Source organism: Excalfactoria chinensis, chromosome 3 (genome assembly GCF_039878825.1).
Source record: "Excalfactoria chinensis isolate bCotChi1 chromosome 3, bCotChi1.hap2, whole genome shotgun sequence".
In the NCBI taxonomy this organism is placed as follows: domain Eukaryota; kingdom Metazoa; phylum Chordata; class Aves; order Galliformes; family Phasianidae; genus Excalfactoria; species Excalfactoria chinensis.
Genome location: NC_092827.1, coordinates 83,645,991 through 83,667,343, shown reverse-complemented (window position 1 = coordinate 83,667,343; position 21,353 = coordinate 83,645,991). Strand labels below are relative to the sequence as shown.

The window sequence follows — 21,353 nt, the reverse complement described above, 5'->3', positions numbered from 1 at the left end:
CCAAAAAATAAAAGCATCAACATAATTTTTTTTTTACCTTCAAAAAGAACACAAGTGTCAGGAATACAATTCTCTAGAAAATGCTACTTAGCAAAAACAAAACAGCTACTCCCCCACATAAACGCAGTATTTAAAACAAAGAATCCGAAGATGCAATTATGGTCGCACAAACCCCATCTAGAAAGTACAAGCAGTTCAATTTTGGGAGTCAAAATCCTTTAAGCATTATCTCTAATGGCACTGTGTACCCCGCTTCCTCTCATATTTTTTATTTTGAGGTCCTGAGAGGATGCTAGCCATTGCCTTGACCAAGGATCTGAAAGAAGGTGTGAAGTCACTTGCCTGCAAGAACACACAACCTCAAGCAACAGTGAGCGATAACAGAATAAAGTTACTTTCTGGTAAAGGCTTTTTCTGTTTAGGTATAGTTTACCCAAACAGCAACTAGTTTTAAATAGAGCAATAACGCAAAAGTTACAAACTTACTTGAATAAAAGAGGATCACAAGAAATACCTCTGGGCAACAATCCTGTAAAAAGCCTGCGGGTCATAGCAGGCACGATCCAGACACAGAACTTCCTGCACAATCCTGCAGCTAAGCAAGGAAATGTAGCCACTGGATGGATAAGAACATGATTTTGTATGAGGTGGGAGGGGAGGGAGAGCATTATCTAAGATAAATAGCAGCAAGAATAACATGCATTTCTCTTCTGTTCACTGAAGAAAAGAAAACACCACAAGAATAGCTAAAGATTCAGAAAAACAAACAGCACCACATTTTATATCAAGAGTTAAAGAGTCAGCGTATTTTGTTTATCAAAGAGGATAACAGTTATCAGTGACTTAGTGACAAAATGGCTAGATGTCTCAACAAAAGTTTACTCAAAAGATAAGGAATGTATTAGTCAAAACTAAGCCCAAAAAGATGCTGGTGGGCAGAGAAAACTTTCTGAAGCGTTCAGAATAAATCTCCTCTATGTAATTACAGTTAATTGATACGATGTGCAGTACGCTCAGACATTTATCAGCAGCAAAGTGGCAAAATGCAGTAACCTCAAGAAACACTCAATCCTACCCAGCTGACTAAAGCTGTGTCCCATTCCTCTGGCATCTGCATCTTCCCCAATTGTAGCAATGTCGTACATCAGACATGCAGATCTCTGCAGCAAAGCCAGCTAGTTTAGCTGGACAACTTCAGAAGCTGTTCCCTGTGCACTACTGAAACATTAAACCCAAAGTTCACCATTCCAGCTCTTTAACATTGTCCATGACCTCAGCTCAAGATACTTACGGATCTTCCCAGTGCCCCAGGACAGACTGCAAGCCATAGCTCTGCTGATCTAACTAGTAATAACTAGTGCTGGAGATTCACATTTTCATGTGGCTAGCTGAGGGACATGAAGTGAACTTCCCAAATAATTGCTGAAGGCAGGTCTAAGCACAATAGCTTGTAATGCTAAGATCATCTTCTCCCCACTTTTCAGCTCACAGCAATTTCCATTAAACAAGGACACCTGGACATGGCATTATACTACATTCACCTTATGGATAAGCAGACAGAGTTTGCCATACGGCTGCACTCTTGGCAAAACACTCTACTACTACCATCAAAGTACACAATTATTTATAAAGCACAAAAAATGGAACCCCTGTTACTCTCCTGGAGCAAAATGAGTGTCATTTACAACTGCAATATGTTGCATGCTGTCATTTATAGTTGAGAGTGAGCAACACTACAAAGTAACAACAGAAGTTACAGACTTTCCATAAAAGTCACCAAGTGAGGGTTCATGATCTGCATTAGTTAGGACGGGAAGAATGGTAACAGAGGCTCAATTCTGGGGACAGACATCTATAAATGTTTTCCACAGAAAATGCTTTCTAAAAATTACAGCCCATTCCTCAACATTAATGAAGTCTGCAAATGCCAAGTTACCCCTATCACTTTGGGGTACACTGGCTGAGAAGGAAGATGGCAGCCTGAAAGGCTGGCCTGTGGGGCTGTAGGCAGGTTGCCACCTGGCAAGTGACACTGAGAGCTGCCTCCCCCCCTCCTCACTTCACTACACATGGCACGTGGCAAGCTCAGCTTCTTGAGGCATCAGCTCTTTCAACAGGAACAGGAATCCACGCTGAGGATCAATCATGAGCCAACAGAGCACGTTTTCTGTGGGAGACTAACAGTGAGCAAACTTCTGATATTCTCAGAGCGTAGACATCTTCTCACTCTGGGTACCTGAACTAATATTCTCCTTTACTTTCAATAGCTAGGGCATTTTAAGTTTAATCTTGAACATGAATTCTGCCACTTTTCCTTCACTGCTTTCTCCCCAACATTTTTTAGAATGTTTGGAATTTATTTTATTTTTTTGAACCCTTGAGTTCAAGCACTTTTCAGGTTGGCAAGAGGAGCCAGAGCTTGGAAACTGCAGACTCCACCCAAAATGAGTTTTAGAGAAAAAAAAAAAAAAAAAAGAAAAGAAAAAAAGCAGAACATTTCCCTATCTCTCTACATCAGCAGCGAAGCGTTAGCCTCTCTGCTAGAATTGCACCATCAGCCTCAACTAAAATTTCCCTTTTAACTCTCCCAGAACCCTGTCTTTAATTCAGTTAGGAAAAGAAAGGTATGAAGAGTAGAAAGCCATGAGAGATGTGGGGAGGAGGAAGGTACGGCAAGGAGGGCATGGTCCACATGGCTGGTATTGGTGGTTAACATTTTAGTACAGAGAATTAATCTGATTTGTTTCAGAAGAGGTAAACAAAAAAAAAACCAACAAAAAACACCCCACCAAAAACAAACCCTCAAACCTTCTGTATTTTTGTAACTAGGGTTTCTGAGCAGGATTTGAGAGAGGCCTCTTTGCACCAACAGTAATTATACATGGTAGGATCCTGATACCTGCAGCATCATACACAACAATTAATCATTTCAGCAATAAGCTACAAAGGAGTATTATCCCCTTGTTACTGAAGGGAGCTGACTCAAAGAGGACCAAGGGAGTTGCCCCAAACCACAGGGTAGTCATTAGCAGATCTGCAGTTACAAGTTCCTGGCTTCCAGTGCTATTTTCACACCTATATCACAGAGTGGGCACACAGCACCCACCCACCCCAAGGTGGAGGTCACCCGATCGGCACACCACATCTCCTGGTTCTGGTCAAGCTGTCAGTGCAGTGGATGCACACAGCCCAGGGACTCAGACCAGAAAAATAACTCTAAGGAGAAGACCTAGTGCCCTGTATTGTCTCAATGAGCAGACACACAAGTGATAGACATGGTGCCAGGGCAGCAAGAGATAGGTAACATGCAATCCAATCCAACACGCAACGACAATTACACTCCATTTTGTTTGTGCTTATGTACTCAGAGGGGAACTTCAGATCAGTTCACTTCTCAAGTAAAAAGTGAAATGGCTCTTTCCATTTTAGCCTCAAAGCTTGACTGAGCATTTCACAGTGATGATTTCACTTTATCTTAGTTGCTTGATCAAGACTGCAGACAAAGGTACCTATATGGATCCTACAGAACCACACAGTTAATCATGTGAATACCCTACAGCAAAAGGTGACCTTTGCCATAAACATAGCTTTAGAAACACTGGATAGGTCAATTGTCCATCTGAATGTTTACAGAAGCACAGATCTTACAACAGCAAGCCTGGGAAACCTAGTGCAACAGAGACGGGAAGGGGGAAGTGAGTATTCCACTTTAAAAGCAGAACCACAGAAATTTGCTTTTCATAACACAATTAGTCTTAACTTATATAGAAACTTATAACTAGGCCTCTGTTATGTTAGCTGTATTCTTTCTGTATTCTGCCCAATATTAGTCAGCCCTGAGTTCTCCAGACATTCCTTCTAACTCACTTCATCCTTTGAAGCTGACAGTTATCTACAGAGTCAGGCGCTGAAGTAATTTATTCTTTCAGAAGCGTTAAGTATTTACAACTTGCAACATCAAGTTGTGCAAATATTCAAATTTTCTGGAAGAGAAAGAAAAGGAAAAAGCATTTACCTTGATGTCTACATCTATGTAGATATTTTCTCCCCCCAAAACTCCATTATTTAGAAGCTTTTCCTTATGCATGAAAGATTTCCCATTTTCCTCCCTGTACTTTCCAGGTACTTTCCACATACTGTGACAAAACAACCAAATAACACAAGAAAGGGAACTCAAAATACCTGTTACTTTTTTATTCAAACAAACTCTCTTACTTTGAATGCTTCTCTAGGATGTCTTTTAAGGAGACAAAAATATTCATAAGCGATGTCAAAGGAAATTAGTAATTCTAATCCAAAAGTGGTGCCAAAATTCTTCACGTACATGCATTAACATAAGAAGAAACTACACTGCACCAACAAGATTAGACAGAAATCATTCTCTCACTTCACCTCAGCCTGGTCTCATCAAAACTGCTTGTTATTCCCCGTAAAAAAAAAAAAAAAAAAAAAAAAAAAAAAAAAAAAGAACATCCAAAATATGGAGGGGAAAAAAAAAAAGCCAACATAAACACTTCAGTGAGATACTGTAGTATCTCAATGTATTAAATGGGGTGTTTTTCACTGCCAAGAATCATTCAAAAAGAACAACCAGAAATGTTTGCAAAACAGATTGCTACTATAAAATGCATTAACACAGCATGCCCCAGCTATTAATAACATAATATACATCAACACACTGCTTTTCAGATAATCAATATTAATTGGCAATCTAATTTGGAACTGTTAAGACAAGCGACCTTGAAGCAGCAATCCATCAGGTCTAAGCTAACGGAAGGTGAAAGCAGGCCTGGTAACAGTTACTTCCTTGTCATTTCCTTTCAAATATGACACAACGCTGTCTCAATGATCAAAGACATTTTTATCTCACAGATGTACCTCTGAAAATAGATTAGGTCTTATAGAATGATTTTATGTTTATGATCCAAATTATCAGACTACCCCTGCAGTTCACAAGGGCCTCAGGCTCCTTGGAAGGAAGCGAGAAGGTCACAAGGAAGTATGGGAGAAGGAAAAGAAGATGCTGCGTAAGAGCTCTGGCATCCATCAACATCAGCACAAGCCCATCATGTCTCATGATGATCTTGTGAATATTTCACCAGTACCACACCAGAAGGAGTAGTAATAGGGAACAGGTTAGGAAATATCCATTAAAACTGTAAGCAACTACATATACATTAGAACAAGGAACTGCTGACAATGGTGGCCTTGAGCAAGAAGAAGTTTGAACAGGACCATCCACTTCTTCCAGTGAGGCAGGAAGACAGAAAGTAGAACAGTGGCACCTCTCTGCCCCAGGCTGTTGGGGAAGGAACAAACGAAGCCCCTCTGAAAGCCAAGAGAAAAGAACTAGGCACAGACATTCATCGCTCCAGATTAATTTCAACACTGAAACAGTATCACACAAAGTGAGGACGCAGCCTTCTAGAGGTAAAAGATGAGAGCCAGCGGGAAGTGCTAACTTCACTCTCTCAGAATCTCATTTCAAAGCCAATTCTATGATTTCTAGGGACCTGACTCGTTATTTGTACCTGCCTGGGGCTGGCAATAAAGCCACGGTGAGAAAAGGTGTCAACGCCTTAAGCAGCAGAACATGCTCAAGACGCAAAGGTCCCTTGGTGGCTGTTTTATGAGATAAGGAGAGAGCAAGTTAAAAAAAAATAAAAAATAATAAAAAAAAACATATCAAACTGCACAGGTTAAAGAGCACAGATTCATCAACACTCACTTTGCAGCAAAGAGCAATGCTTTAAACAAAAAATCAAATTAATGAGTTAGATCCATCCAATAAGTATGAGGAGCAATACCTTAGGAAAGCAAGCAGCTGAGTGTTGAGGCACAGTCCAACCTGTGTGAAAAAACAGGGTACACAAAAGCACTGCATTCACACCAGAAAAATAAAATCATTTCCAAAATCAACAGAATTTGATAGACCAAACCAGCTTGAACACAAGCATTCACAGTTAACTCATGCTTGACTCCACACACTGGCTATGCATGGGCCACAGCAACACCATTGCTGTGGTCATCATCATGGTGACACTGGTAGCCAACACACAAGAGGATGGTAGTTCAGCTGAGCTAAACACTCTAAGAAGTCCTGAATGCAGATGTAATTATCCATTCTTGGAATATAGGTAGGCCAGTTCCAACATGTGGGAGTGAAGAAGATGGTTTACATAACAAGCAAGGTATGCATTTACATAATAGCACAGCAGACTGCCAGACCTCTCACCTGAAGAGCTGTATTTTACCTGCTATGTGCATACTGTCTACTCAAAGGTGGACTCCTGAGCCATTAAATTACATATTCATAGTGCAACTCAATGGTGGTGTGAAAGGGTGTGGTTTGAATGGACAGAGGAAAAGGTCCAGCACTCGCAGAAGACTAAGAAACAAGTGAGCCTTTGATTCTTGCACACCCCATGCTGGGCTAAGAGCCACCTCAGTTCTCAATTCTTGCTTGGGTAGCCACCCTCCAAAACGGTAACTCCACTAAGCAAACAAAATCAAAATGGAATAAAAATAAATCAAGTCCAGCTACAAGAGCTAAACCTCCGAATCAAAGGAAAAAGGCTTTTAGTCCTGATCCTCTTGTAATGACATAATGCATTCAGCTCTTTTCACTACGCTTTCCAACCAACAGCCTCAAAGAACAATAGGGATTTTGAGGCCTCTGAGTTACACAGAGCTCAGGACAACAAGAGACAAAATGAAATACATAAATGAATGAGCAGGGTAAGTGACAAGCTAGATGAACTGCGAGTTGAAAAACAGTGCCTGCATCATGCTACCACTATGCTCAGCTGTTTGTTGTTCCAGTATGGTTATTCCAACATTTCCAGATTTAAAGACATCTAGACCTCTCTGCCAGTGGAAGCATCTGCACCAGAAAGTTTTTATCTTTCAGGTTTTACCTGAATCCAGATTTTTTTTTTAAACGTTGCTATTATAAATCAGCAAACATACCGCTTCCTTCAGAACAACAGTGACAAAAAATTCTTGTTTCACACTTAGACCCAGAGGTTTTAACTTATACCACATTCTATCTTAATAAAAACAATCTGATTTTGAAAATATTGCAACAGGAAAAACAAGTTTCAAAGCATAGAAGCTAAAACAGCTCAAAGATCTTTTTACTTTTCAAATATCCTGAGGGAAGGAGGGAAAATCCCAAACCTAAACAAAAAGGCTTTTACCTCACTTGTAACTTTAAGAAAGCTCTACAATGCTAGGATAGGTAAAACCAATCTGGCTAAACCCACGCCTGAAAGACTGACATTTCTGCTGTCTAGACTTTGTACATCAATCCACCTGGAGAAAGGAGTGAGACAGAAGCTAGAAAGAACCAAAATGATCTCTGCTCTGAGGATCAGCAACAGAGAACACACAAATAAGCACCTCAGTTATTTGCAGATTTTTGACAGGGAATGAAACAGTTGTCTTCAACCAGAATGCAAGACCAGTAAGACTGTTTTGTGTAAGATGTTTATCTTACCCTCTCTCTTACCTTATCAGACACATCTCCTTGCCCTATTCAGAATCCAGCCAGTCACAAAATTCCATCTGCAACAAAAGGAAAAGTCCATTAATACCACCCCATAACCTTACAACAAAAGACTAATAAGCAATTCAAGAAAGAAGTCAAACTTCTACTCCCATTCCAGTATAATCTCCACCCCAGGCAAATCGCCCTCCTGTCTGCGGCAATCTGGGAAACCTGGATATAAAGGTATTAATGATGTTGTAACATGTTCTGTAAGAAACATGCTCTTCCTCCTTTGGAAAGGTTAACAGAGGTGGCCAAGGCATACAGGTTGCCCTACCGAGTCATAAATAAGTCTGCAGCATCCTCTCATTAAATTAAATGAACATCAAATTATATAATGTGCATGGTTGTAAAATGAGACCAATGGTAATGGCTAGAAATAATCACAGCAGCCTTATATATTGTGGAGACAATTTTCTGTCAGCATATCAAACCAGGGTACATTGCACCTTTTATCTGCAGGCCAAAAAACTGTCAGAACAGACTTTCTTAAATACGGCAAAGCATGCAAGACATGGATGGAACAAAGCTCTTATGCACAACTCTAAATGATGCCTACACCAATCAGGTGAATTTAATTTTTTACCACCTTTACAAAGCAATCTCTCAAGGATACTATGATATGATGATACTATGATATAAAGTTCTTTCAGGTAAGCATAATGCAATTTAGCATACCTTGGATCCCAAAAGAGAATCACAAACCTAACAATGCCGCAACCTTAGAATTAATCATCTAAAACTGTGATAGATGTGGGCTTCAACAGCAACAGCAAACCCTGCCATGACACAGTTAAGTAAAGGAAGCATGACCTGCAAAACTCAGCCAGTCAGTGAGCCAGCAGGGCAGACAGGAGACTTCCAGTTGGAAAAAAAAACACCTTGAAAAGCTCAAGAGACTGCCTAGAGAGAAAAGTGTAAGCCAAGGAGCTAAAATCCCATCAGACAAACCCCTCCACATGCCCTGTTAGTGTTTTCAGGGCTCTGCCCACCAGCACCAGAGCTTGTTAGTCCACTGCCAGGCTGACAAAGACCAGAAACACATACGTGAAATGGTACACTGGAAGAGAATAGGGATGGGGTCTTTTTAAAAGACTCATTTCTCAACCCAGTTATCTGAAGGGAGATACGGCAGGAATTGAAGGACTTAAAGCTAATTATTTTCATGTTCACTTATGTTTGCTGTAATGACTGCGCAAAGAGCATTCCCATGCCTAAAGCACAAACTCATGCCGCCATGACCCCAGCAGAAGGACAAAAAGGTACTCAGGTCCCCAGTAAGGAGGAATGCTGTGAGATGGGGTCCTGTGGCCTTTCTGTGGTATGGTTTCTTTTCTTATGCGTAAGTTAGCACAGGCTTGTAGAGCTAAAAAGAAACCTATCATACGCTCAACACCATTTCCTCACCTTCACTGATGCAGCTTACTCCTCCCTCCTCTTATTTCCTCTTCTGAGTTGCCATTTGCTTCATTCAGAAATACATTATATTCATAAGGCCACTGATGATTTTGGTTTTGGAATTACCAGAAACACCTTAACAACATTAATCTCACTGAAGGTATTTTTTTCCTACAAAGGAGTCATTATCTCCCACGACAGAAAATGCTGAGGACTTGGACAGCCACTGGCTAATCAAGTATCGCTGAGCTCCTGTTCTCCTGCCTGCCCTGACTTTCCTCATGGCTCAACCCCTTCCTGGCTATTTTCAGACAGACTGCAACAATCAAACAACTTGCCCCTGTACTCAGCATTGGTGAGGCCTCACCTCGAGTACTGTGTCCAGTTTTGGGCACCTCAGCACAAGAAGGACATGGAGGTACTGGAGCAGGTCCAGAGAAGGGCAACGAGGCTCGTGAAGGGCTTGGAGAATCAGCCCTATGAGGAGAGACTAAGGAAGCTGGGGCTGTTTAGTCTGAGGAAGAGGAGGCTGAGGGGAGACCTTATTGCTGTCTTCCAGTACCTGAAAGGTTCTTACAGTGAGAGTGGGGCAGGTCTATTCTCACTACTGACTTGTGACAGGACGAGGGGAAATGGCCTCAAGTTGCGCCAGGGCAAGTTTAGGTTGGATATTAGAAAGAACTTCTTTACAGAAAGGGTGGTTAGGTACTGGAATGGGCTCCCCAGGGAGGTGGTTGAATCGCCATCCCTGGATGTGTTTAAGAGCCGCTTGGATGTGGTACTCAGGGATATGATTTAGCAGAGGTTTGTTGTTGTGGTATTGTTTTGTGGTTGTTTTTTAAGAGATAGGCTACTGGTTAGGCTGCGGTTGGACTTGATGATCTTCAAGGTCTTTTCCAACCTGAGTAATTCTATGATTCTATGATTCAATCGTACAAGAACAATGGGGAAGTTTGTTTTACCCAAAGAGCAAATGCTTTGCAGCTTCCAATGTAAATATTTTAATTAATAGATTTAAAAATATATATATATATTATTATTTTTAACTCTCTACTGCTGACACTCACCCAGAGCTATGGGACCAGACTCAGCTCTTGACACAGAAGTACAGGACTGAACAAGGCTTGTTGACTTCAGGAAAAGCACTCTCAGAAGCAAATCAAAACTGATGGGGAATCTGCTGGGGGGACCTGGGAGGGAAAGTATGAAAGCAAAACGAGACTGCTCAACTCCTGCGCCAGGCCAAGGGCTCGTACTAACTCCCATCAAGTGGACCTATTTCAATAGCCAACTTGTACAAAACCACAACCTAAGCTGTTTCCAAAGTAACATTACACCCTGTGACCAGGCTACAAGGAGGAATAAAAACCATGACGACTATCTTCTTGCCTCAGTCATCAGTACGGCAGTTCCACACCACACCAACACTGCATCCTCTCCACAGAAACACTAACACCTTCTCCTGAGTTTCGCAAGTGAAGTGTTGTGGATCCTACCAGTGGGAAGAGACCCGAGTCCTTTTCTGCTGCATACTACTATTTTGGCACAACAGAAGGCAGCAGAGCAGACACTGGGCCGTACCACAGTGCTGCTGTGGCCCAGCAGCTGGCCCACGTACCTGCAGCTCTCTCATCACCTACGCCTTGTCCGAGGTGGAGGAGGGACAAGGGGACACACGTCGGATGTGTTGCCACTGGCAGATGGCTGGCATTCAGAATTTTACTTTATTTAAAAATAAAGTGGGACACAGATGGTACTGTTCCTGTTTTCTTTGAGTCCAACTGGAACGTGAACACAGGCGTGTCTGAACAAGGAAGCTCAGCCCCGTGGCGTGTTTCTGCACAGACCCATTCAGACCCAACAGCCCCTCGCATGACTGTGCTTCCCTTCCTCTGCCTTTCTCACTGCTCCTCTTGTACCAACATCTGCACATCTGATGCCCACCAGCAACAATTCCCATGTCATCCCCAGGCAAAAATCTCACCATATCCACCCAAAAACACAGCATTTGTGCATGGCACTTGTTAGGCTCCCTAGGTGCTGTGATGCTGCCCACAACCACCCACACCAGCAGCCCCAGTCCTGCAGACAGGTCCATGCTAGGAAGTGGGGAAGGCAGCAGGTGGACTGTCACAGCCCATGAACAGTTGACATGGACCTACTGCCCACCCAGCTACAGGGCCTACAAAGTGAATGAACAGCGAGATCTCCAGATTGCAGTTCATTGAGAACAAACCTTCCAGATGCCTAAATTAGCAAATGATAACTATTAACCACTCCCCATTAGGATGGGGAGGAGAAGGAATGCCTGGCGGTTAATTGAGAGAAATACTCTAATTTGGCGGCAGCAGCAGGACACCCTGGGGACCACAATGTTGTAGCTGGTTCTGCAAGGGAAAGAGAAGTACTAGGGGGGGGGCAGTGCTGCTGTGGAAGGAGGCAGACAGCAGCAGAAGTATCACCTGCATAGCATGCAACATCACAGTACCTGCACTGGGAGGGTGCTGAAGGACAAGAATGGAGGGAGGGATGGATGGATAGACAGATAGATAGATGGAAGCTCCCCTCATGACAGGCCTCAAATGCATGAACACTGGGAAAGCTCTCCTACCAGTCCAGACTCACACCAGTCCTTCCATTCTCCCCTTTTGACCTCTCCCAGGGTACTGCTATGCTCAACATTTTCATATACCTACTGAACCAGGGACATAAAACCAATACAGTTGTACCAGCTTCTCTGCAGTCTTCACATCAGGGCCAGGAGAAGAAAGGCTCCCTAAAGGAGCAGCACATTCATAAACTTCCTGGAATGAAACAGATGAATGCTAATCCCTACTCCATGCCTCCACCAGCAGTTTGCACTCTCCCACACACAGGCAGACTGACCTGTCTGGGATAACAGAGACTGAGGATGGATTGCAAACCCCCTTCTACACAGACTCCCGTACAGTAAGGAAAGTGAAAGTGAGCCACAGCACTGCTGGTGGAAGATCAGAGTGCTCTGAGGGGCTGCTTTTAGGCAAACAGCAGAGCTAGACTGCTCAGCATCACATCAGTAAAATACATGTGCTATGTAAAATATTCTGCTCACACGCTACTTACACCGTATAACATTTCTTATGGGGGTTATTTTTACTGACAGAGTACATTTTTGCCTAATTGTAGGAACATAAGCAGCCTATAACATACAAGAAGAACCACTCCATGTAAGATGTTGACAAGCCTAGGATTTCTCTGCAGCCCACCTGACTTCAAACATCCACTTCCTAAACAAAAGCAGGCCGGCGGCAAGCACAGCATATACAGAGCTTGGAGCAGCTGTCACCACATTTCTCAAGCAGTTCTGTGTCTAAAACATGTCTCTGAGCATACAGTACTGTACGTGCACCGAACCAGAGCCAGGAGGAGAAGCCCTAGGCAGGAAATTGAAGTGCATCTTAGATTAGCACAGTGCTATGCTCAGATTTGGTTTCGATTTGCAAAGCTTGCTGGCATTAGCTAAGCGGCTGATTAAAGTTGTGTTGGAAAAAAGTCAGAGAGGTAAAATAAACCCCCCAACATACATGAAGTCGCCCTGATAGCAGCCAGTACCTATAAGACTGATGCAAGATGTACCTTTCTCAGCATGCTCCACAGCCACCTGTTCGTACCTCTCTCTCTCCCTCAAGTTGCAGGCAGTCAAATCCTGCATAGGAGGGTGAAGCAGTGGAAGTACATAGAGAGTCCCATCAGCTCTAAAGTACTCTGCTGTCTGCTGAGATTCCTCACAACTAACCACAGTCCAGCACCAACATGGCTCCAAACAAATACTCAATAACACCTGGCAGGCTTCCAGTTCTCACCATTAATTCCAAAGCATATGAACCCAGAGCCATCCCACAGCCCAAAGATGGCAATCCTGGTCCTCAAATGCACACCCCAGTGATCGCAGCCCTAGCTTTGATTCTTCTGACACCTGTCTGGCAGCAGCCACTCTGATAGGACTTGCTGCCTTGCCCTACCTCACATAAATCATGGTAGCAGGGATGCACTGCAGCTGGTGCCTCCATCAGGGATGGGGTGGAAGCTTTCCTGAGGCAGCGTAGAGGAAAAATCTGAGCCTTGAAGGGAGAACTCAAGATGCAGACTGAGGGGGAAAATGCATTATTTAATATTAGTATTTATTAATATTAGGGCTTCAACCGTGGATAAACAGACAAGGATCTCTCCGCTGTGCACATACTTAAGAGAACTGTTTACACATGAGGTTCAAAAGGATGTCCTCATTTTATAAATAATTTGATCCGATGACTACATCAGAAAAAAAAACAACGTGCAGTTTAAGGCTATAGAGAGAGGGATAACACCTGGTTACTGATGTCTAAACAGTGGGGAGCAAAGACTAAACAGAAGGGTCTCTAAAACTCAGCAAATAGTTTTCAGCACACTCTAAACTGTGACTGTTCCAACTGAGGACTTCCAAAAGTTTGCTTACCAGCAAGTCATTCTAACCACTCAGTACTTCAAGGCTCCATAGAAGGCCAGCACTCCCCCTGTTGCTTCCACCCAACCACACAAACCCCCAGCCATGCTCTTGCCATTCTTTTCCACATGCACAATGTGCCAGGAAGGATGCGCGCAGAACCATGAGGTGTGGAGGCTGCAGTTGGCAGAGAGTTGTGCTCCTCTCCCCAGGCAGGGGGAGAAAAAGCTGAGCTGGACCCGTGCATTTTGTTTTCCTTTGTCATATGCTCACTGATGTGTGCATATATGGTTGTAGCTGCAAGCGTATCGCAATTTGCTTGAGATCAATCATTTTGCATGCCAAGGATGTAGAGGAAACAAACCCTGCACACAAGAAACTCATTATTGTATAAAGAAACAATATTTCTAGCAAAAATTCACTCTCTACTTCAGTCAAACACACAAACTTCATTTGTTTCCAGTTTTGTTTCTCAGTGGGGAAAGCATCTGTGCTCAGCAGCAACAGCCCCAAGTGGTCTCAAAAGATGCTCCAAGAGGTATGTGCTAACCACAGTTTTGAGCAGACTTACAAAACACAGCACAAAATATTCTCCTATGATGTCCATTTTTACGGTCTGCTGCAAGCTGTAACGCCGGGTCATACTGAGAACACACAGAATGTATGTTAACTTACACATTTCAAGGGAGAGACAAGAAAGAAAGAAGGAACGTGACTTTTTGAAGTTTGCTTTTAAAGCAGTATATATGCAATTTTAGTGTAGCTTTGCTGCAGATACACAGCGTCAGTGAGACACACCTGAGCAGAAATACAACTTTTAAGGAGACCCATATTTTTGGTCCAGAGGTGCAATGTGGACTGCAAGCCTTTGACTTGAAATCAGTGACCACACGTGGAAAGAAAAGCTCGCCAAGCTGCGATCCCTGATGATGACTTCACCCTGCACCGCTCTTTTGAAAAGCATCAGCTGAGACATCTTGCCCAAAGCAGCTCTTGCAGAGCACAACTCAACCAAAGAGGAGACAAGGGTGCCAAAAATAACAATAAAAGTTTTTCCCTCAAATAACGAAGTATCCCTTGTAATTCAGCCCCATAAAACCAGATTTGTCAAGTTCTAAATTGGGTTACAGCAATATTTCATTACAGTATAAATCTTCTTTACACCCTAGTAAAGATGCCTAATAATTTAACATGCTATAATTTTATTTTATTTTTTTTAAATCTGGAACTCGTCAAAAATTGCCTGAAATAGGCATCTCCTTTATAGCCCATTTTCCATACTCATCTAGCTTCCAAAACGTAACTGGTTCACACTCTTCACATGGAAAAACATCTGCAAAGTGTGTTTGTGTGAGGACTAAGAAAGGTGGTAATTATCTCTCATGGGTTTCTTAGGTATGTCAGTGCACATCCTACACAGGTTTCAGGATTACCCCACGACAGTCCAAGTATCGGGTTGTTATTTCAGAAGGCAGTAGAACCACTTGAAAAGAATTCATCAAAAAGTTAAAATTCCAAAAGAAGAAGATTAAAAAAAAAAAAATCCAGATCCAGAACTTTTAGAGCATTTGCTTTTAAATAGTAGCAAGTTCTGCAGCACATTTGACTGAGATACATTACCACAAAGGATTCTAAATTAAAACCGTTCCATATATTGTTGCAGGAGCTGACATGCAAATAAAAGCAAGTAAAATATGCTTAAATCGGCAGAGAGGAAAAAGCTCGCCAGTACTTCTTGTTATTAAAACTCGTAGCTCCCATTCCTTCCTAACTAATCAGGTCTTCAATACAAACAGAAACCATTTCGGTGCAGTTACTGTAACACGTCTGTGCAACCGACAGCGCCGTGAGAAGTTCAGAACATGACCACATCAGCACTACTGAACACAGGCATTTTTCTCCAGCAAGTCAGTACGGTGAGAACTGCTGTGAAAAGTTATGACTTGAAGTCTGCACAGAACTGATATCATTTCTTTCTGCATCTGAGAAGCAGGCAAAGTTTGTCTTTGCCTCCTGCTGCACAACAGCGCTTTGGTGCCATCATCATCATGGGAAGTTGGGACAAGTGTTTTAAAACTCAGTAAGCTTCTTCTATGGCAATTCAGTAAAACCTACACCGGCCATTATTAACACAGAAGGAGGATTGCTCTTTCATTTGCCGTATCTCTAGGAGCACATATGTAATTTTGCTCTTTACCCTGCCGAGACAAGGGTCATTGATAGCGTGTTGAGAAGCTCATTCATGGCCTGATCCCACAAAATCCCACCACAACACCCCAGAAAGAATCGATATCAAGTGTGCAGCAACTCAAACACATCTGACTTGGCACTTATCACACAGCTACACACCCTGGAGCAAAGCCCCAATGGGCTCACGTTGAGATAGCAAGTGGCACAGCCTTGCCACGGCCTGCTGCCATTGCTTTCCAGGGCAGCTACAAAGGAGGAGGAAGTACTTTTATTTATGTGTATTAAAAAAGGAAACGTTTTGTTTTTTAACTTGCTCTATTTTATGCTGCACTACGGCTTTCACAACAGTATTATTCTAATTGCCAGACTCACTTTTCCAACAAATTAAATATCAAACCATTCCTATAGAGTGAAGCCATTTTGAAGCTGTTCACTGCAAAACATTGCGAATAAATAAGAATAAACAAAGAAAGCCGGGTTCTCAGAGCTTGCTGACCTTCATTCACCCAGCATTCTGAGAGTGGCTTGTTTTTTCTGCAGTCAGTGCTAGGACTGAGGCTGGTACCAGGGAGCACCTTAGCTCACTGCTCCTCCTCACATTCCTAGGGAATAATCCATCTGAAATATTTGTATTTTTCCCTTAAACAAGAACGCTGTTATTTCAGATTAATGCCCAGCCAGTTTAACCACAGCTTTTTAAGAATGAGGCTGGCGTTTATGGCCAGCAAGGAAGTGACGCTCAACTGACAGCTGCTGGGCTGATGCCGACCTGCAGGAACTCTATCAAGTACACTGAAATCCTTCTGCATTTACAGCTCTATTAACAAACTCAAAAATCCATGAAAACATAAATAAATTGTATTCAGTTATCAAAACAGTACTAACCTTAAGAACACACTTTTAGCAGATTTCTGCTGTCTTTATGATTGCTCAGATCAAGGTTGGACAGTTCTTGATTCTGATCATTCTAAATGCACTACCCCAGGCAACTCGGTCAATTCTAGGAACCTATTACAATTAACTTTTGTTATTCTACTCAGTGCTTTGAATTTCACAACAACTGTAGCTGTATATAAACCAAGCATGTGTTAGTATTCATTTGGTTTTAAACAAGTGGTATACAACAAAGTAAATATAAATACCTGGCCCTACATTACCAAATCACTAATACCTCAACCAAATACATCTGTTCCGTCAGTATTCCTCTTTAAAGCAGGCACATGTACACAAACGCAAAACCCAAAACTTTCTCCCTATAATAGCAATTACTTGCTGAGAAAAAAAAATAATGCTTTCCTTTCCTGGAGCATTTTTATAGCTGGAAAAACAATATGTAAAGAATTAGCTAAAACCATGTGCTTATACATTTATTAGTCAAAATATCTCTTCAAGAAAGTTTAACCAACAGCTACGTCTAACACACATAGTCACTTAAGTGGTGCTGCCCTCAAAATATTAATGACAAGCATCCGCATAAACAACAAAGGAAGGACGTGTTTATTGCACAGGTGGATCATCTCACCAATGAGACTCGGAGCTTTACAGGTTTATAACTAGCAGTATAAATTTTTAACTATTACAGCCTCAGTTACTCTTCATACCTGGCTGAGTTTGCATCCCAATACACTTAATTCTGAAATCAAGATCCACCAATTAAATTATTAAAACCCTGAGCATTCACTACTGCCCTCCCTTTCCTCAAATCACACAAGAGCAAAAGAATAGAAAAGTCTCCTGCACCTCTTCCCAGCAGTATGCTTTCTAGGTTTTCACTTATCGAACAGACTGGAGCCTGTACCAGCTGATCTGTGCAAACTCTGATGACACTGTTTTCAAAATAAAAGACAGGAAATTAGTCATGGTAGAGTAGCATCGCTAGGGGACAGTTTGAGTGGCCATCAGCAAGATGCGCATGGTAGGATGTGTGACAGAGAAAGATTGGTATCTACCACTTCCTCTTCTCGGATTAAAATTAGAAAGAAAAAAAAAAGAAAGAAAGAAAAAAAAAGAGAAAAGAAAAAAATAGGGAGTCCTTTCTTCCCTGCTCAGTGTACCCCAGAGAGTGGAGGACCAGTGCTGGCCTTGATGCAGAAGCAACAAAACCAGAGATTTGGTGGGGAAATTCCCCAAAGCCAAACACAGGTAGAGTTGCACCAGGCTGGTTAGATAGAGACTTCACTGCACATCTCAGAGAGCATTGTCAAGTAAAGATCACAAACCTGGAAGGCATCAGACTTGCAAAAGGACAGTTCTTTCCAGCCAAACGATACCTGTTTAGTTGAGGTCAACAGAAGGTCTGTGTCCAAAACAAAATAAAACACATAACATCCTAAAAACACATTACCCCCCTACAGTAAACCCAGAAGGAGAAAATCACCATACCTCAAAACTGTTACAGAAAAACTTACTGGGTGGAAGGCTTGGTAGGAGCTGGGCTGTGCCCCAGCACAAGGATGCAATGAAACACATGTGAAGCCACAGAGCACTGGCCGGCAAGGCTCATCCAGTGGGCAGCTAACAAGCAGCAGCACTGCTCACAAGGAAATTTTAGAAGCTAAAGCAATCAGCAGCTCCCCCTTAGACAAACCTGAACAGCTTATTTTGGCTACCAGCCAGAGCTAAATCTGAGCTGTGCAGCTCCAATCCGACAGATTTCAGCAATTACAAGAAGTACGTGCTGGCTGCTCGCAGTGCCAGCTCTACGCACCTTGCAAGTCTGTTCTCCTCAAGGATGGCACCAGAAACAGTCAACGCTCAACAAAAAAGTGTTTTTTCTGCTACTTGCAAAAGGCCAACACCATGGGCAAGGAGACAAGCATCCTGTTTTCCTCCACAGCCCATTCTGCTTGTCCTAGCACCGTGCCAAGCCTACCCAACTCTCCAAGACATGCATACATGGGATAGCATGGAGGCTGCTGAGGTTATCTAACCCACAAGATCCACACCCTTTGTGGTGTACCTGCCAGAGATGTAGGGAGGCAGTGGAGCCACCATCCCTGGAGGTGGTCAAGAAACATTAGGTGTTCTACTGAGGGGCATAGTTTAGTGGGAAATGTTGGTGATAGGTGAACAGTGAGACTAGATGATCTTAAGAGGTCTTTTCCAACCTTGGTGATTCTACACTCTGAGGGCAAGTACAGAAGGAAAAGATGTAGCCCCATGGGTCGAAAGAATAGGAAATGAGTGAAGAAGCAGTTGTTACCAAGAAAGAGACACACTCCTAAAGCACCGCCACATGAGCAGCACACCACTGAGACATGGCACCCAGCAGGCTTACTCTAGCAGAAGTGGTTTGTAAAAGAATCTGCTTTTTCCACACTTCCATATACCTCACACAGCATGGAGAATGATCAACAAGGACGTCTGTGAAACAAGAGAAAATCATGCAGCAAAGAGGAGAAGAGTACGACCACCATGGTTGACTTGATGATTTCAAAGGCTTTTCCCAGCCTAATGGATTCTATGAAATGGGAAACCATTGAGAAATAGGAACCCAGAGATTGAAGTAGCTTGGCTAGAAGAACAGTAAGGAAATAGCTTCCATGATAGCCCTAAGTGCTGCAAGATGACTGTAGGAAAAGAACAGACCTTTATTTTCATTCAAGGACACCAACCTTTCAAAATTACCTTAGGCAGTCACCACACCATTGCAACATCCTGCCCTAACAGATGCCTTTCGAGGCCCTCAAGCACAACACTTTATCCTTCTTTATTTTTCCTCCTTTGCCTCTTTGCAGACCCTACAACAATCTCCTAGCTTCTCTTGCTGTCCTGTAGATTTCTGCATAGTCCTAAACACAGCAGCATCAAAGCATGACAAAGCCATCCTGCTCCCTCCCCAGGCAAAGAGAAGCTTTGAGGAAGAGGTACTGAACAGAAGAGCTTCCACCAACCTCAGCTGAAAGCAATCACAATTTGGCCAAATCCAATTAACCCACCTGCAACTCTGCTTTCTGGCAGACTGGTGACTCCAGACTGGATGGGCTTTGCAGGTAACTCTATTTTCTTTACTGATGCTGTTTTCCTTTATCCTCATTAACATTACTTACTTATTTTACAAAAAGCAGGGAAGCTAATGATCAGTTACACCAAAAACTGTATAAACACAACTGAAGCTTTTCCTTTTTAGACAGGGAACCATCTTCTGAATCAAGTCTTAGTTGCTCTCACTTTGAAAAATGGAGAATGGAAAGTTTGTTTTGTTTCTTTAAGTTTTAACGCTCTCCCTGTAAAGTCTCCCCTTTCCAAATGCTAGTATGAGTTTTCCAGGTTTCTAATGTTATAGGAATTATATAGGCTACTTTATTTGAAACTTCCAATAGTATTTAACAGCAAATGTGATATTAATAGTTTTCTTTTTTTAAGCTTCCTGGGATCATTATTTTACTCAAACTTCATACAACGAGGAGAGAGGAAAATACACACAAGCAAAGATAGCAAGAAGTAAGGTAGAGGAAGACTGTGATTTAGTACAAAAAGTAAAAACCGATGGATGAATAACGCAGGAATGATGGATTAGGTTATCTGGTTGTACACAGGGATACAACTATGTGACAGGGCCCATATTTATACCACACACAAATGCTTCGTGAGTTGGACTTTCTCTTTTGCTCCTGTCACATTCATTTACACAGCCTGTCCTTGCAGCCTTGACACAGTGCCACGCTGCCCGATGTCTGCTTTGTCTCGTGGAGATGAGAAGCCTGCCTTTGGTTCAGAATCAAGCAGTTCTACCACCTTTCGACATACGCTTCCTTATGGATTAGAAAATAAACTCCACAACATGCAGAATCTTTCTTGCCCAACTGAATTCACCTTTTTTTTTAATGGACATTTTCTGAACTAAATAAACGGTATTTCCCTTGGAAATAAATCTCCTTTTCCCAGGAAAAAAACATGACAACATAAAAACCGTTCAATGCTGTTCGTATTTAAAACTCAACAGTTTCAAGACCAACCTTCTTTAGCTATTAAAGCAAGTCAGGAAGATACTGTAAAGAGGTTAAACTTACACTTCAAACCCACTGCTTCTGCTATTTGAGAGTTTTAATACAGATACTATCCCATAAACCTTTCAGCATCGTATTTATGAGCAGAGGGATGCATTTATTTCTTTCCATGGAAAAGATGGAGTAGATGACCGACACATCACTGGTGAAAACTGCTATGCAATAAAATAACCCACAGCCACCTGAATTTATAAATTCTTCTAAGAAAGTAGCGTGTGCCAAACCAAGCAATTCTGATGAATTACATTAGACGCCTATAGATTTCATAGAAATAATCCGTAAAGAGCTACATCTGCACAAAGACATACATGCATTCATGCTTCTGAAGGAAAATAAATTCTGACTTCTCACATCCAGGTATTTTCACTTGAGCATAAACCTGTAAGATTATTAACTATAATAAAGCCCTAAAATGGATGCTAAAACCACGTTTGAGGGCAGCATCAGACATTCCAAAAACATATATAAGCTGAGTTTGAGTGCATTATATAAAGGCAAGTTTCAACTAGAAAGCTTTAATGTGATTTGTGGTACTTTAAAAGCACTCTTACAACAATTTTAATAGTTAAAATATTGGAGCTTAGTCCCAAAGAGAAACAGCTAGCGCTAAACTGCCATTTTAATGGAATTTTTGCACCCTCTCTCCACACTCTACTTTATAAATAAACCTCTCGACTTCTTATTGATTTTTTTTTTACATGATAGATCGAGCCTCTCTGGCGGAGAGGGCCGAGGACCAGCCCAT

The 21,353-nt window shown here is 42.1% G+C and overlaps 1 protein-coding gene across 4 annotated transcripts in view; it reads right to left on the bottom strand.

Moving 5' to 3' along the window:
* The window catches only part of TRERF1 (transcriptional regulating factor 1), a 103,037-nt gene that overhangs the window by 67,032 nt on the left and 14,652 nt on the right, over window positions 1–21,353 (bottom strand). For all 4 annotated transcript variants that reach the window (XM_072330797.1, XM_072330802.1, XM_072330798.1 and 1 more), the window contains exon 2: window positions 7,511–7,566. The gene's annotated coding sequence lies outside the window, so the exon portion shown is untranslated. The remainder of the gene's footprint in view (window positions 1–7,510; window positions 7,567–21,353) is intronic.